This window comes from Rhinoderma darwinii, chromosome 5 (genome assembly GCF_050947455.1).
Source record: "Rhinoderma darwinii isolate aRhiDar2 chromosome 5, aRhiDar2.hap1, whole genome shotgun sequence".
In the NCBI taxonomy this organism is placed as follows: domain Eukaryota; kingdom Metazoa; phylum Chordata; class Amphibia; order Anura; family Rhinodermatidae; genus Rhinoderma; species Rhinoderma darwinii.
Window position 1 is genome coordinate 48,075,936 of NC_134691.1, and position 17,407 is coordinate 48,093,342.

At 43.6% G+C, this 17,407-nt stretch overlaps 1 long non-coding RNA gene across 3 annotated transcripts in view; it reads right to left on the reverse strand.

Moving 5' to 3' along the window:
- Nucleotides 1-12,950, reverse strand: part of LOC142651348 (uncharacterized) — a 65,465-nt gene extending 52,515 nt beyond the window's left edge. Inside the window, exon 1 of one of the 3 annotated variants that reach the window (XR_012847603.1) lies at nt 9,954-10,129. This is a non-coding gene — a long non-coding RNA (uncharacterized LOC142651348). Of the gene's footprint in view, nt 1-9,953; nt 10,131-12,844 lie in introns of those variants that run through there. The other 2 variants (XR_012847604.1, XR_012847602.1) reach the window with 2 other exon arrangements.
- Nucleotides 12,951-17,407: the final 4,457 nt, after the last annotated feature.

A 17,407-nucleotide genomic window follows, 5' to 3' on the forward strand; every position in this document is an offset into this window, starting at 1 on the left:
AGCAGTACGATGATGTCATCGCGCCACTTGCGTCGTTGAAAGGAACTGATTGGCAGGGCAGAATGACCTGCCCCATCAATAAGCGCCTTTCAACAACGGAAGCGGCACGATGACGTCATCGCGCTGCTAGCGCAGTTGAAGGCGCTGATTGGCAGGGCAGAATTTGCCCCGCCATTTAGCGACTTTCAACAACAGTTGTTGAAAGGTGCTGATTGGCGAGGCAAGTCATAGTAAGGTGTTGGTTATTTGCATGAAGGAAATCATAGGCATATAGCAAGGGATAAAGTCCAGAGGTCTTAAAGGGGTTGTCCAATCCCCAAAAATTGACGGCCTATCCTCAGGATGAGCCATCAATATCTGATTGGTCGGGGTCCGACTTCTGGGACCCCCGCCGATCAGCTATTTTTTAAGAGCGCTGCTTCCCCTTCATTTCGGTCACTGCTCACACTGTTAACCGCCGACACAGCAGTAGTAGCAGTTCACAGTATTACAACCTTCTCTCATTGAAGTGAGTAGGAGAAGGCTGTAATACTGTGTACCACCGCTACAAGCGCCACCAAAACAGATGATTGGCAGGGGTCCCGGCCGTAGGACCCCGACCGATCAAATATTAAAGCCCTATACTAAGGATAGGCCATCAATTTTTAGGGACTGGACAACCCCTTTTAATCTCAAAACTCACAACTTTAGCTGTCAGGGCCGGTCTTAAATTGCAATGTGCCCTGTGCAGAACTTTCTGTTGGTGTGCACCCAATGGTGTGCTGTCATACAGTGTACAAGTAAGTATACCATATAGTGCCTCATTAACAGTGTCATACAGTAAATAAATACGACCATATAGTTCTTAATTAATACCAACTTACAGTGAATTTATAACAATTCTAGAGATAAAGTAATCTAATAATAGTTCTATACAATGTCTAAATAAATTGCTAAATAATTAATGTTAAAATTTATGGTGGTCACAAGCCTCAGGTACCAGGTCATCTGTGGTGACACCTTTAGCAGGGGTGGCTGATGAGCCCTGTGTCACCTCACAGGTCAAAAACTCCAAAGTCCAGCCCTGTTAGCTGTGATAAAAGTAGAATCTCCGGTGCAGCAAAAAAGGGACGTAACTAGGAAACATTGGGCCCCATAGCAAACTTTTCACTGGGCCCCCCCTCCCCTAGGTGCCACACACAGCCCCCCTTGTAGATAGTGCCCCCTGTAGATTCTCCATACAGCCTCCCCCTAGATAGTGCCATACAGCCCCCCCCCATTGATAGTGCCATGCAGCCCCCCATAGATTATGCCATACAGCCCACCTTGTAGACAGTGCTATACAGCACCCCCTGTAGTGTCACATCCGCCCCTTGTGGATAGTTATTAGGAAAACAGCAGCACAGCCACAAAAAATTCTTCAGTGGGAAAGGACAACTCCCCAAACGTGGGTGGTGCACGCCGCAAAGAATCCCAGGTCCAAGGGAGACAATCAATATGCAATCGAAGACAGGAACTGCAGCACTCAAGATAATCAAAAGAAGTGTATTTGATTTATTCACCAAGCATAAAAACACTTGCAACGTTTCAGCCCATAAATGCTTGATAAATCAAATACACTTCTTTGGATTATCTTGAGGGCTGCAGTTCCTTTCTTCGATTGCCCCTTGTGGATAGTGCCATACAGCCCTCCTTGTAGATAGTGCCACCCATCTCCCCCTTGTAGATAGTGCCATACAACCCCCACTTCCCCCTTGTAGACAGTGCCATTCAGCCCCCAACCTCCCCCTTGTAGACAGTCCCATACAGGCCCCCACCTCCCCATTGTAGACAGTGCCATACAGCCCCCCACCTGACCCTTGTAGATCGTACCATACAGCTCCCCCACCTCACTCTTGTATACAGTGTCCCCCACCTCCCCCTTGTAGACAGTGCCATACAACCCCCCACCGCCCCCCCCCCTTGTAGACAGTGCCGTTCAGGCCCCAACCTCCCCCTTGTAGACAGTCCCATACAGGCCCCCACCTCCCCCTTGTAGACAGTGCCATACAGCCCCCCACCTGACCCTTGTAGATCGTACCATACAGCCCCCCCACCTCACTCTTGTATACAGTGCCCCCCACCTCCCCCTTGTAGACAGTGCCATACAGCCCTCCACCGCCCCATTGTAGACAATGTCCCCCAAACAAATAAAACAAACAATTTTTACTCACCTAACGACAAACGGAGCTGCTCCACAATGCCAACGGGATCCTTGCGTAGACCAGCGTGATCCAGTTATCACGCCGGCCTGCGCAGGGATCCTGTTCCTGCACCTGATAGGCTGCCGGCTGAATGTGGCCTGTAGCCTAGTAAATGGCAGAGCAGTGTTCAATAGGTTCATAGGATTCAATAGTATCTGCGTTCTAAGGAGGCAGAAACTATTGAATGTAGCGTCGCTACCACTGTAGCAGCCATAGCGGCTGCTAGAGGCGCCACCAGGCATTAGGGGGGTCGTGCCGGCCCCCCTAGGCACAGACTACCTAATGCCGCTGGCCCCGTAGCAGCCGGTATGGCTGCTACAACGGTAGTTACGCCAATGACGGGTGCATCATAGCAAAAAAAAAATTACACCTTTAAAGGGCTACTTGACACCACCTCCTGTTATTCCCATTCCATTTATATGACTCTAGCATACTTTTCCTTTCCTTATTTGCTTGCATTGCAGCACCTGTTGAAAAATCACTTTTTTTTGCAGGTTCTCACCACCTGTAGCCTGCTATGGGCCCACATTGTACCTTCGATTTTACACAGAGGCACTTGAAGTTTATTCAGTTATCATGAGCTCTAAGGATCTGTTCACATCTCGTCAGAGTCTTCCGTCAGACGTATACAGTACAGTACATTGGGACTATCCTCCGACGGAAGGCTCCGACGTACGTGGTGTACTTGTCGCCCATTGGTCCCGTTGTTAACAAAACGTATACTGCACGTGGTATATGATTTTGTTGCGGTGGCCCACTGTATTATAGAAACTAAAATGTACGTTCCTAAACTGTAAAAAAAAAAGTATGCCGCCGCATGTCATCCTGTTGGAGACCAAAATTACACTCTTTTGGCCTCTTTTAGATAAATGGGGGCCTATGGCTAGATTCAGCGTATTCGCCAAAAGCTTTCCCCGTTGCAAACGCTGAATGTATTCAAAGAATTAAATGTGAACAGAGCCTAATAGTCTCTGTTTAAAAAGAGGATAGGGTGAGGTGGTTTTACAATAGAAACAGGGCAACATGTGGATTACGTTGGGTCACTAATTTCACTCTGTTCACCCAGCGCCTCAGTCATTGTACTCGGTATATTGGGGCATTACCCTCAATAGGGAGAGTTTTGTCCACCTGCTGAAAAGTACATATAAGTACTACAAGTGGTATAAATTCCTTGGAGATAACATGGCCTGGTTATCTTCTGTACAAGTGCTGCACGAATCAAGGGATTTACTAAACAGTCTGGAAACTATTACTTGTCCATGACCTCATGTTTGAGACTATTCCTCTTAAACAACACATGAAAGCAAAAACATACAGTTCTGGGACAACCGGGGACGATAAGGGGCTATACATGGAGATGATTTCCAAGGTTGAACCATCTCTGCAACAAAATAAATTGAAAAGAAAGTCGTTTATTTAGCTGCATCTCTATTCACATTACATTTAGTGAACACGTTCAGCGTATTCTTTAGAAAAGCAAGCCTAAAAAAGCAATAGGCCCCCATTCACCTAACAGAGGCCAAAAGGTTGTCCTCCAACAGAGAGGTATGCATGGCATACTTTTTTTTTTAATACTGTATAGAAAAGGCGCTTTCTTATACAGTGCGCCACTGTAAAAAAACATAACTAGCGCAGCATATATATTTTTACATTGTGGCCAATGGCCGATATATACCACTGTATGGCTTTACAGTAGCATACATCAGAGGTAAAGGTATATTTTGGGAATACTCCCGACTTATACCTCCATCATATAGCCCCAGTGTGATGTGTACAAAGCCATAAGCCCACTTTTACACTGCGTATTAGCCCTACGTTCAACGTGTACATCATGAAAGCTCCCGGAGTACAGATTAAACGTGTCTATAGGGCTACATTAGCCCAATGGAGGCCAAAAGAGCGTCCTGTTGGCCTCTGACGGGCGGATATATGCGTCAGTATATCTTTTTTAAGGATGGAATAGCGTAGTAGACTACACTTTCTATTCCATTGAATCCTGCAAAAAAAAAGTGTCTGCAGGGTAAGCAGTTAACTTATCAGAGGTAGGATAACAATTAAAGGTAACACCTCTATTATAAAGCTCAGCTCCTGCTCCTCCACAGTTACTTCTGCACATGACCATGACACAGGACATGACTCCCATAGAAGTTTCTTACGTCAGTTGCCTGCTGTAAAGCAGCTCCCTGGAACAACTATTGCAGCAGCTCAGGCACGATGGATGGGTCGAGCCCAGAATGTATATGTTCCTTTGAGTTTCTCCCAGCAGCCCATACATTCTAGCACTCTCAGGACTGAAATGCCTAGAATGTGTGGACTCCCGTGAGTTTCTCCTGGCATACCATACATTGCAGCGTTCACTACTAAAGTGCCTAAAGTATATGGACTATTTTTTGGGAATTCCAGCAGACTGTACGGGCTCCCTTGAGGTTCGACATGCAGACAATACTTTCTAGCCTGTACATTTAAGCCCATTATTTACTAGAATGGATGAGCCCCTTATAAGTTTTGATGATAATAGCTACTTGAAGTCAGTTTTCCAAGCAGTCCATACATTTCAGGTTGTTTTTTACTGAAGATAAGTAACCAGAATGTATGTGGAGGTTTGATTGGTATATTTCTCATCATTTTGGGGTACCAAATGTATTGAAAATAACTATTCTGCAGGTCAGTATGAACACGGTCATATCAAATCTCTAAAGTAGTATGGATTACCACTTTTGCAGAAGGATCCCCCTTCTTTGTCTCACCATATTCTGTGAGCCATTACTTTTTTTTTTCACGTCGTGTGACTTGTTTTTTTGTAGGATGGGTTGACAGTTTAATTGGTACCAATTTGGGGTACATGCAGCTTTTTTATTGGGCTAGACGAACAAAAATCTAAAATAATTTTATAGCACAGGTTGCCAAAGATACAGCAATGCTAGTAAGGCCCTATTCACACAGTGTCCGGGTGTCGGCCATTGAAAACAGCTGTCTTGGTCCGTTTTTGACGGCCGTTTTGCATCCATTCTAGGCTGTGTTTCCGTTTTTGACGGCCAATTGTCACCCGTTTTGCATCCATTTTTCACTGTGTGATTTAATTTGTAATTTTTTTGGTCCCAACCCACTAAAAATACCCGCAGGAAGGTCACGTGATCACCCAGTCACCATTTTCTCTTGCTTTCAGAGTATAGAGAGTTTAGTCTGATCCCTCTGCTTTAGCGTTGATTTCTGTTTTTTTCTCTGCTATTTTTGACTTGCAACCATGTCCTCACAACTATTGAACTGTGTACTGCAGTTTTGTTTGATTTCTCGGCAATACGGACAGCAACCGCAGATGTTGAATGAAGAACCGAGGAGGGTTCAGAAGGTGACAGGGCTTTGCGAGGGAGCAGGGATAGGGTAAATAGCAGGAGACAGACCACTGTTTTAGGTGAGGGGGACACTAAAGTTGGAGGAAAAGGGCTCTTTGTGGGGTCAAAATGCGCCCAGTGCTCTATGAGGGTGTTGGACAGGGAATACAAAAGGTGACAGGGGGCACAGAAAGTGGTAGGGGTACTATGGGCGACAGAAAGTGGCAGGGGGGTCTAATGGGGTGCAGATGACATTGAAGAGGCTTTTGAACTTTATTTGTGGTGGGCGGTACAGATGGTGGCAGAGGCTCTGTGGGAGGAGGGGGAGGGAGGTATAGAAGGAGGCAGAGGTTAAGTGGGGGGCAAGGGGGAGAGTGTAGATGAAGGCAGGGCCGTATTTAGAGTTGATGCTCCCCTAGGCACTTTTAGTGCGGACGCCCCCTATAATTCCCGAAGTTACAGAAACAGCGTACCTCGCTGACATTGCGTAAACAGCGCTGGATCCAGGAAAGGTAAGTATAATTGCTTTGCTTTTTTATGTGTTACAAATTTATTTTTTGTTTGTGTTTTTTACAGGTTGGGTTGTTGGACTACTTCGGATTCAAAAACGACTTTGATTAGGGCGTTTTTTTATTCTCCTAAATAAAATGGATAATGAGGGCTGTGTGGGGGTTTTTTATTGCAATCAAATCTTTTTTCTATGTCTCTGTGTTTTTTCAAACTTTATTGCTACCGCCTCATGTGTGGTCCGACCTACTCACTCAAGCCAACATCAGTTATTGTTATCCATATTGACCTGCTTGCCCCTGAGGAGAAATGAGCACGATAACAGATTGAGTGAAGATTAGATGCAAACGTATTCTTATACCTTTGTTGCTGCCGTTCACTGTCCACAAGTTCAACTATATTGTTGTGTGACATTAAAGGAGTTTTTCAGGGCATTTATATTGATGGCCTATACTTAGTTCCGGCCCCATGAAAGTGAATGAGTTGAGCTGGCTCAGCCGCTATGGAAGTGTACGGCGCTGTGCCTGGTAAACACTGAAGAGGCCGCGGCGACGAACACCGCGGCCCATTCAGTCAGCTGATCGGCAGGTGTGCTGGAAGTCGGACCCCAACTGATCTTATATTGATGACCTATCCTAAGAATAGGCCATCAATATAAAAGTCTTGGAAAACCCCTTTAACAGAATCAGCACGTATTGAAAGACGAGGGGTCATAGACCATCTAGTACATTGTTAGAAAGTACAATCCTTCCCCAAGCATTGTGGCTCAACTTTTTAGGGTTACATACTCTGCTCCTTTCACCCTATTAGGCCGGAGTAGGGAGTGGTGCCGTGGAGGGTAGCAGTTGTGCCTGGAGGTATGAGAGAATTACAGGTCCCACTTTGCAACCATGGTCCAAGGACATATCTGTGGTTATTCTATGTGGTAGTGGGTGGCACCTGCAGTGATCCATGGAAGCTTAAATGTTCCCTTAGGTACATGGCAACGTGGGCACCTGGCGCACACATTTCCAGTGGTACTCCTGAGTGGTTGACTTTCCTAACCTCAGTCCTGGACTGCTCTTTCGTGCTCGGACTAATGACATTGCTGTACCGCAAGTTATGAATATGTAATGCACAAATTCAACCACGTTGTGGCACCGATACAGATAGCAATGGTTGTCAATCTCACCCCCTTAGTCAGTACTGTGAAGTTATAGCCAATTGGCTATAGCTACAGAGCACTGACATCACTGCTGTTCCTCTGCTGCACAGTGTGTATCCATTATGTAAATAGTCAAAAGTTACGTCAGTATTTGTTTGGACTTTTGACTTCAGTTTTCTACTGTTTCCTGTAGTTTTAGATTTCAGCACCGTAACCAAATAAAATAAGAGATTATAGTATATGTGTAATGTGAGGCTGGGTGATGTAAGGCCCTAGGCAGGTTGTCACGGTAAAGTTGTTATAAAGATTATAAGTTATCAGTGATGGCAAAAAAAGTCTATACTCAGGCTGGTGTTAGCTCCACACGTAGCCATAGAAGACAAACAAACACTTTTTACACTTGAGAGGCACAGTCTCTTGGTTACAACTGTGGTTCAGGCAGGTTGATGATGACTAGCTGGCTCCCTTACAGGAGAGATTTAAGGGCACTCCTCCCTGATGCAGGGGTAATGTCCTGATTAATTATCCGGCCTACTCAGGCCTTACTGTTTTGCTGACCTGTTTGCTGCTCCACTTCACTCTAATTGTCTCATGGCTAGGAGCATGCCTGTCACCCACTAACCACAGCGGTCCACCGCATAGACACACACATGGGGAGGCTCCTGCCCGTTAACCACACAGCACCAGCAGTTCCCCGACTTCGCAGCTTCACTCCAGCAGCTCTCCCTCAGCGTCTTGTTCTTAGGGCTTAGCCCACACACAGAACACTAACTGGCGGGAACACCGCCTTTTTATACAGAAAGCACCCACCCCCCCCCCCCCCACCCCGCGCGTCAGGACACAACGCAGCAACGCCACAACGTCTCGGCACTGTTATAATATGGCAAACAGCTAACTAAGATGGCGTCTGGGCCATTTATCCCTACATCAAGCAAAATTAGATCCACAGGCGAGTCAACCGCTATTAGCTTTACTTGCCATACAAAATAAACTTTACAGTACAAAACAACATGTCTTCTTCCAGGATAATGCCTCCAGTGGGAAGAAAAGTCATGACACAGCACACTTAAAGATACAGTTCACAAATTAAATAAACCACTTTATTGTATATTAGAAATTAGCTCCTAATGTTCTGGGGATTCTCTCCCACACTCTTACATATACACCTCTGCTGCCTTATGTAACTATTCCGATGTCCAGACAGCCCAGCCAAAACTCTGTGTACTCTAATGTGTAGAATAAGAGCTTTGACATGAATTGTTCTTATATTGTTAATCATTTGTTCATGTTTTCTGCTTTCCAGATGTGCCCCGTGATTCACACAGCTCTGCATCACAACTCAGAAGTGTTGGTACTGGAGGTGTTAATAATTACAGAAATAGTACATTGAAAAACATTTGATTATAGACAATCTGAGGCCTTCGGAAAAACACAGTGACATTATTGATGTTGTGGGATTCCGGATTCATGGATGCGAACATAATGATCAGACATGTTTCTCATCTTCTACGACAAATGATCAAGCCTTGAACAAACAAGGAATATCATATAACCCAGGAATCCCAAATATTGGCAGCAGGCATGTGCCTTATAGTCCTCAGAAAAACTACAGCAATGACATTTATATCCTGGGTGCTAGGTTGTAGGTGCTAAGACTTGTGCATACATGTTTAAGGAAGAATGCATGAGGGATACAGCTACTATGGAAAGCATGCCTCCAATCTGTCCCTTGTCCAGCGGGACAGTCCCAGATTCCGGGTGTTGTCCCGCTGCCCCCGGTGGCCAGGCGCATATCCCGATTTCAATTGTATCTCAGGACACAGATACAGTTGAATCCAAAGGTGGAACAGGGAGCCGTGAACTGCCTGCTCCACCATTCACACTGTGACGACTGCCATGAGTGGCCTGACAGGCGCTATGTGGTGACCTTATCACAACTGTATGCGCGGGGCCACACACCGTACAGTCCAGAGGAGACCAGGAAAGGGATCTACTCCTTTCGTCCTGGAAATTTGGTTAGGTAAATCTTAATTTTATTATTTTTAGGAGGCACTACGGGGGCATTATACTGTATTGGGAGCACTATTGGGGCATTATACTGTGTGGGAGGCACTATGGTGTATTATAATATGTAGAGGCACTATTGGGACATAATGATGTGTGTGGGTTTCTATGGGGTCATTATACTATGAGTGGGGAGGCACTATGTGGGCATTATATTGTATGGGGAGCACTATGGGGGCATTATACTGTGTGGGAGGCACTATGGGGGCATTATACTGTGTGGGAGGCACCATGGGGGCATTATACTGTGTGGGAGGCACTATGGGGGCATTATACTGTGTGGGAAGCACTATGGGGGCATTATACTGTGTGGGAGGCACTATGGGGGGTATTATACTGTGTGGAGCCACTATTGGGACATAATGATGTGTGTGGGGTACTATGGGGAATTTATACTATGTGTGGGGGCACTGTGAGGGAATTACACTGTGTGAGGCACTATGGGGGCATTACATTGTGTGTGTGTGGCACTGTGCGGGCATTAAACTGTGTGGGGAGGCACTATGTGGGAATTATACCATATGTGGGGAGGCACTATGGGCACCCTATAATGTGTGAGCGGCACTACGGGGGCATCATACTCTGTGGGGGGGCTACATTTATGGAGCTCATGAAACTCTGAGATTACTTCTAATATTCTTAATAATCTATAGTACAGGGTACAATATTTCCCATAATACACACCTTAGCTGCTGCAGAGCCTCTTTTTGAAGAGAACGCAGGAGACTCCTGTCCACTATTGATTCATTGATATGAAGCTTCCTCATCCTTTTCATAAAGAAGGTCTGTAGTAGTTATATATTTATGTTCTGCAGCCACTAGGGCATGGTACTGAATAACAATACACACCGCAACTGCTGAAAAACCTCTCCATAAAGAAAGGGAGAGCAATGCTTGTCAGTCAATCAGTGGGTGACACAGGAGAAAGAAATTCCTACAATAGTGATTTGTGACTAACCTCTAGTGCAGAAAGAGAAAAACAGCATCTATATGGCGCCACTTATCACTGTATAATCATAGGTTCTGACATCAGAAATATACAAATATTATTTATACAATATATACAAATTATTTACAGACATGTCAATGGCAAATTTCTAACTAATGATCCCCGGCAAGCACCACATGTATATTGCCACATACTCTGAAAACTTGAATATAAACAAAACAACACACATATGGGTATGTAAATGGCAAACAGACTATATAGTCACTACAAAATTGCACAGAAATAAGTTTATGTAGAAATGAGCACACAACATAGACGTGCTTAAAATAATTTAAAACAGCACATCATGCTGGACAAAAATACAAAGGGGGGTTGTCACCATGATAAGCAGCCAAATATATAATACCCCCAAAACCACCTAAATTCCTCAGCTTGTATAGTTAAAAAGACATAAGAAATGTTGCATCAAACCGTAAGCATGGTGACGACATGGATATCAATATAGCCAAAAAAAAAATAACCGCTCATTCTGAAAAGTCATCTGATAAGTTAGGTATGCTATAAAGAGGATCTGTCACCTCTCCTGGCATGTCTGTTTGGCTGGGTTCACACGACCATGTTACATCCGTAATGGACGGAACGTATTTCGGCCGCTAATCCCGGACCGAACACAGTGCAGGGAGCCGGGCTCCTAGCATCATAGTTATGTACGACGCTAGGAGTCCCTGCCTCGCTGCAGGACAACTGTCCCGTACTGTAATCATGTCTTCAGTACGGGACAGTAGTTTCACGGAGAGGCAGGGACTCCTAGCATCGTACATCACTATGATGCTAGGAGCCCGGCTCCCTGCAGTGTGTTCGGTCCGGGACTTCCGGCCGAAATACGTTCCGTCCATTACGGACGTAACATGGTCGTGTGAACCCAGCCTTTTAGCGAGTTCTTGTCTTCCCCATAAAATACCAATTCTGGAGCATCTTTTCTTATATCTCTGTGATGTGCCGTTTCTCTGTTATTCCTCCATTAAAGTCCAAAATATTACAATTTAACATTATTTAACCCTCAAAGTAAACGCAGCAAAAAAAATGCTGTCAACGCAGTTATGGCTCTCAGAATGTGGCCACACAAAACAAATTTTATATTTAACAATAGGTTTTTGTATTGTAAAAGTAGTAAAACATGAAAAAAATTATACGCTGTAATCGTATTAATCCGCAGAATAGTGTTAACATGTTGTTTTTAATGCATGGTAAACGCCGTAAAAGCTAAACCCAAAAGACAATGGAGAATTCTGTGTTTTTTACCCATTTTATTCCACAAAGATTTTTTTTCCAGCTTTCCAGTACATTATATGACACAATAAATGGTGGCATGAAAAACGACAACTCCTTCGCAAAAATGAAGCCCTCATATGGCTTTATCAATGGAAAAGTAGCATAATTATGGGCTTTTGGAGGGTGGGGAGGAAAAAACAATAATGAAAATACAAAAAATGGCTGAGGCGTGAAGGGGTTAAATGGGACTGAGCTGCAAACAGCACACTACCAAATGTATGGAGCTGTGCCTGGTAAGCAATAAGTAGGCTGCAGCACTCACATAGACAGCCAAAGATGCACTCAATTTATTAAGAGACGTGTGACTCTACATTAGGCGCAACTTACTCGCATTTGAAACGTCAGTCTTAATAAATTCCCTCCACAGTCATACTGTGGAATGTATCACCCTTGAGATAATGTGTAAAGTGTAAGTTAGACAATACGGCACAATAGGACAACAAGGGATTGTAGGTCTTCATTTTTATGGTTGCTGAATAAGACCTTGTTGTCTGCATTTCAGTTGGATTTCCTAATCAGAGCAATATTACAAAAGTTTTGTTTTATGTCTGTGAGCTAAAGTAAAACTGTCTCCCCTGACGGAACTTATCCATCAAATGCTAATCTATAAAATATGAAGGTTTTTTTATATATATATATATATATATATATATATATATATAAGATTTTTGCTTAAATTGTGTTTTTCGTCAAAAGGTAAAAGATAGTAGAAAAAAAACCAGTACCACATATTAAGAATGCATATATACTGTACAGAACCAAGGCAAATGGAAGAATTGGGGGCTTAGCTATAGGGGAAGCATATGTAGCAGTCGCACCTGGTGCCTGAGGTGGCCTAAAGGCCCCTTCTGCCACATTAAAAAAATAGTATTATAATTGGCACATGGTGGAAGGTGGCAGATTTTGAATTGGGACCCAAGAGCTTCAAGTTACAGCTCTACAAAGTATATGAGAAATATGAAATTAAGATACCAGATGTCCACTATGTTTGTAGAGTCATAATTTTAGAGAGCCATCCAACCCATCTATCCATCCATTCTGCAGCGAAACAGTACTATAACTTATTATACGGCTAATATATATATATATATATATATATATATATAGATCACATAAACACAACAAAAAGTTGAACAGCACATTCCAACTAAATGATACAAAATGTATGCAGGTGCAAGAACACCTGTGACTGCAGAAATACAGCAGACAAAAAATGGCGACAGCACCCTGCAACACTAATGCCACCTAAACCACTAAATATAAATAAATATGCACTAAAGCTAAATCTACTTACAAATAGGGAGGTTCTTAGTGCACATTTTGATCAAAAAGTGTTAGCCCACCTGCCACGACAAGGCGACCTCTGTAAGGTGGGAACCTACGCTGCACATACACCCAGAACTGGGACTAAGCCTACATATATACCTGGGGATGGTAGGATCCAGCATTGAACTGATTAAAATCACCCAGGGCAGAATGGGAGGAGTGCAAGAACAACAAGTGGAGGCAGTCACTAACCCCACATATATGGATCACATAAACACAACAAAAAGTTGAACAGCACATTCCAACTAAATGATACAAAATGTATGCAGGTGCAAGAACACCAGTGACTGCAGAAATACAGCAGACAAAAAATGGCGACAGCACCCTGCAACACTAATGCCACCTAAACCACTAAATATAAATAAATATGCACTAAAGCTAAATCTACTTACAAATAGGGAGGTTCTTAGTGCACATTTTGATCAAAAAGTGTTAGCCCACCTGCCACGACAAGGCGACCTCTGTAAGGTGGGAACCTACGCTGCACATACACCCAGAACTGGGACTAAGCCTACATATATACCTGGGGATGGTAGGATCCAGCATTGAACTGATTAAAATCATTTGTCTGCTATATATATATATATATATATATATATATAGTCAGGATTGTGCGTACGGACGGGTTGTGGTTGGCAATGAAAAAGTAAAAAACATTCAAGTTTAAAGTTGAAATTTGTCTTTTATTGCAGTCCAAAAATAAACAAGTGCTTATCCAGCATACAAGACTTGCAGCATATAAGCACAAACAAACTCCTGGCCTGTCTGAGCACTAACTAAACAGCAGGTTTTCTCACCTATTATAAACCATGAGTGCAGTGTTCCGTGGATAACACTTTCCACACTATCCACTACATTCACTGTAGCCCGAAATAGCCCAGTAAGCACACCTGTAGTGATTTGGGCTGGGGAAACCCTGTACTGGAGGAGTGACATCAGGGGCTTCTGTCCCTGGGAGGTCCCCGGCTAGAGCGCTTTGATGCTCTCGCTGGGGACTCCGTAGTTGAAAACTCCTATTGTCCCTGTCCACATATGGACAGTGATGTCAGAGGTTCTTCAGGGCTGGAGTCCCTGGTACTCCGGCATTGCAAATTTGACATCACTATCCATACATGGACACTGACGGCAGGAGCTTCTACGGGGACACAGAGTTTCAGGTAGTGATATAGTGGGATACATTGCCACCTACAGTCGGAGATATGCGTTAAGGGTCCTCCCAACGTATACCCCTATACCCCCGGCTAAAGGATAAAATGTGATGTATGTGAATGGGGCCTTACATGGATACCAGCAGTTTTTCTGTTTTTAGCCCCTGTGTCCAATAGGACAAAACATTTCTGACAGCCGAGAAATCGGTATTTAAAAAAATATATACTCATTTCTACTGAGCAAACTTGTAATTTAGAAATAATTAATTAAAAACTATTGTCAGAAAATAACATATTGTTAAAACTAAAACAGATTATTTTTAGTTTTATGTTTTTTTATCCCCATTACTATCTATACAAAAAAATATTGTCACTGAGCCTTCACAATATGCTGAGATTTCCTTTTCTGGAAAGTCATCATCACAGGGCAGGATTACTATGATAGATAATACCTGCATATGGATAATACAGGACCACACGAATGATAACTCTGCACATGTCGCAGAGCATGTCCGCACATGTCACAGAGCATGCCCACATTACTCTATCATAGAAGTAAATTAGTCATATTCTGTCTCAGTTATCTTATGTTCAGGTGCCTGCTGTAAAGCAAATCTCTGCAGCTGCTGTTCATAGCTCAAAGGAGCAGACCAAGCAAGATGACTGTCCCCATAATAATAGAAATAAAATATAAATAAATATATATATATATATATATATATATATATATAAAAAAAAAAAAGTGTACTATCAGAAAATCAAAACAGATTTAAAAAAAAAAATATATATATATTTAAGTATATATTCTTTATAAGTAACAGAAATAAAATATGGAGATACATTCCCTTTAACACTTATAGACTTGATTCATTTGCTACACTTGCATTGGACCCTGTATAGCGGCACGACCAGTAGATATTCCATGTGATGCCATAAGGTGCTTGCAGATTACACAGCATGCATTTTTTGTTCCTTTTTTTCTTACAGTAGAGTAGTCATTAGAACAATTAAAAAATTCAAATCTCCCAAGACTAACATAATAGTGCCAGATTGCCATATGTTTGATGAAATGTTTATATTTTCTCACAGATACAGCAGCAAAGACTACCTGATGTCCATGCTGGCGATAATGTTCAGAAATGCAAGCAGAGACAGATGGAGTGCACACCTAGAGTGCCGCAGGGATATTAGGCTCTCTATGTATTTTTGAGGGGAGATGTGAACATTTAAAGGGGTTTTCCTACCAGAATAAATGATGGCATATTGTTAGGATAAGCCACTGATTAGTGGTGATCCGTCCTGTGAGATCAGGCATGCCTTTCCCAAAGCCTTCATTGGGAAAGGCTTTCCTGGTTTTGCAGACTGGAATCTGATCCCGTCCTTGGCTCTTTATATACTGTACGGCTCAAGCATAATAATATAAAATGTGTGCATGAACCCTTAGGCGCATCATCAGAGGTGTAACTTGAAGCTCCTGGGCCCCTATTACTACGTTAGCAGAAGGTTTTTGGATCAGAGGAGTCCAATAATTGCTTATCTTTGCTCAGACTAACATTGAAGCCAACATTATCTTGCAACTCCGTGCCAGAAAGCAAAGCCGGACTAGAATCTCCATACTAATGGATAGAAGAAATGTTAACGCTAGTTTTAATAGTGCACCCTGAAGCACATCTCCACAAAGACATTTTTAACACATAACTGGAAATATACTTTAATGTTTTTCATCAGTTTTCCATTCTGTTTTTGGTATACATTGTTCCAATGAGCAAAATGGATCAAATAAAATTTTCCATATAATTTATATTGAGGCTATTTTTCTTTAACATGTAGTTGTCTAACTAATGCTGACTATTCAATGGAAATAGAAATGATTGTAAAAAGAACACACAAACTTACAGAGAATTTGCTAAAGGCAACAATGAGTAAGCCACTCTTCATTTATTCCATTGGCCTTACACTTTTTTTCTAGAAAATAAAAGCTAGCTAAAAGTAGGATATATATATATATATATATATATATATATATATATATACACACACGCGTAGGATATATATATATATATATATATATATATATATATATATATATATATATATACATATATGTAAAAATTTCGTAAAAGAGCAGCACCGTTAAAGAATGGCAGCAATAGGGTGCAATATCCTTGTTTGGACACGTGACCAGTGTCCAAAATCTCCAGCAATAATTCCCAAAATACGAGGCAGCACGTATTTTGGGAATTATTGCTATATATATATATATATTACATTGAATGTCAGGTTTTTATCCCGTAATATGATTGCGGTGCAATAAAATCTACAGAGGTTAATTCCTGCAAACTATTACTTCAACTTCAAACTCACTGAGGTTACTTTGGACACCTGTGAATTTCCATATAAATAATATTCTAATGGGGGGGGGGGCGTGGCCAGCTATTGGAGAGTGAAGACGTGTTCTCTCCAGCTCCTCACTCAGCGTTCTTAACATCAGCTAACATCTGCTCCCAGTAATGAGGAAGGCTTCTAAAAAATCAAAGGCAGCAGCCCCTTCCTGCCCCTCATCGCCCCAGCGCGATATTGGAGTCTATTTCGGGCGACAACCCCAGATACAATTACGGGCCTCGACCCGGGCCGAAGCCTGCGATCAAGATGGCCGCCCGACATCTCCCTCATCACTGCCCCAGTGTCCTGGGCTTCCGGAGACGACACCAGGCGACGTCCACTTACCCTCCTGGGTGCAGCTGCTGGAGACCTCTGGCTCCATGTCTCCTCCTCAGGTAACAGGTGATCCTGCGGCCCGGCCGACCGTGCCTGCCATCACCCAAGATGGCCGTCGGGACTCTGTGACGCTCGGTAGCGGGCCTGCTCAGGAGAGCACGGCCCTCCTCACACTCTCTCGTGCTGGGAGAGCTCTGGCCCGGGAGGTGCCGGATCCCCTGTCTGTCTGACTCGCCTGCATATAACCAGCTGGAGGATCCCTCTGGGAGGCACAGTGAGTACCAGGGCCCTGAGCCTCATACCGCCCGGTTTGCTGCTCAGCCTGCGGGGCCGATAAATCCAGATCTCCCCCTCCCTCCCAGGGGCCTTGTGCTGGTGTGGGCCTCCCCCTCTTGGTTCTCTGGCTCATCATGGTGGGAGGCAATCCCCCCAATACACCGAAGCTTACCACCCCGTCCCTGCATATGGGGTCTCTCCCGCATACCGGGATTTTGCCTACGTTGCACGCGCGTGGCCAGGGTCCTCCATTTCACCCACTTCCTTCTCCTAACCTGGAACGTGCCCATACTCCGGCAGTCCTTGGATTACGTCTCCCAGACCCGTCGTCTGGGTCTGTGTGTGAAAATAGACCGGCAACCCTCTCTGATATCCGCCAGCTTGTTCAA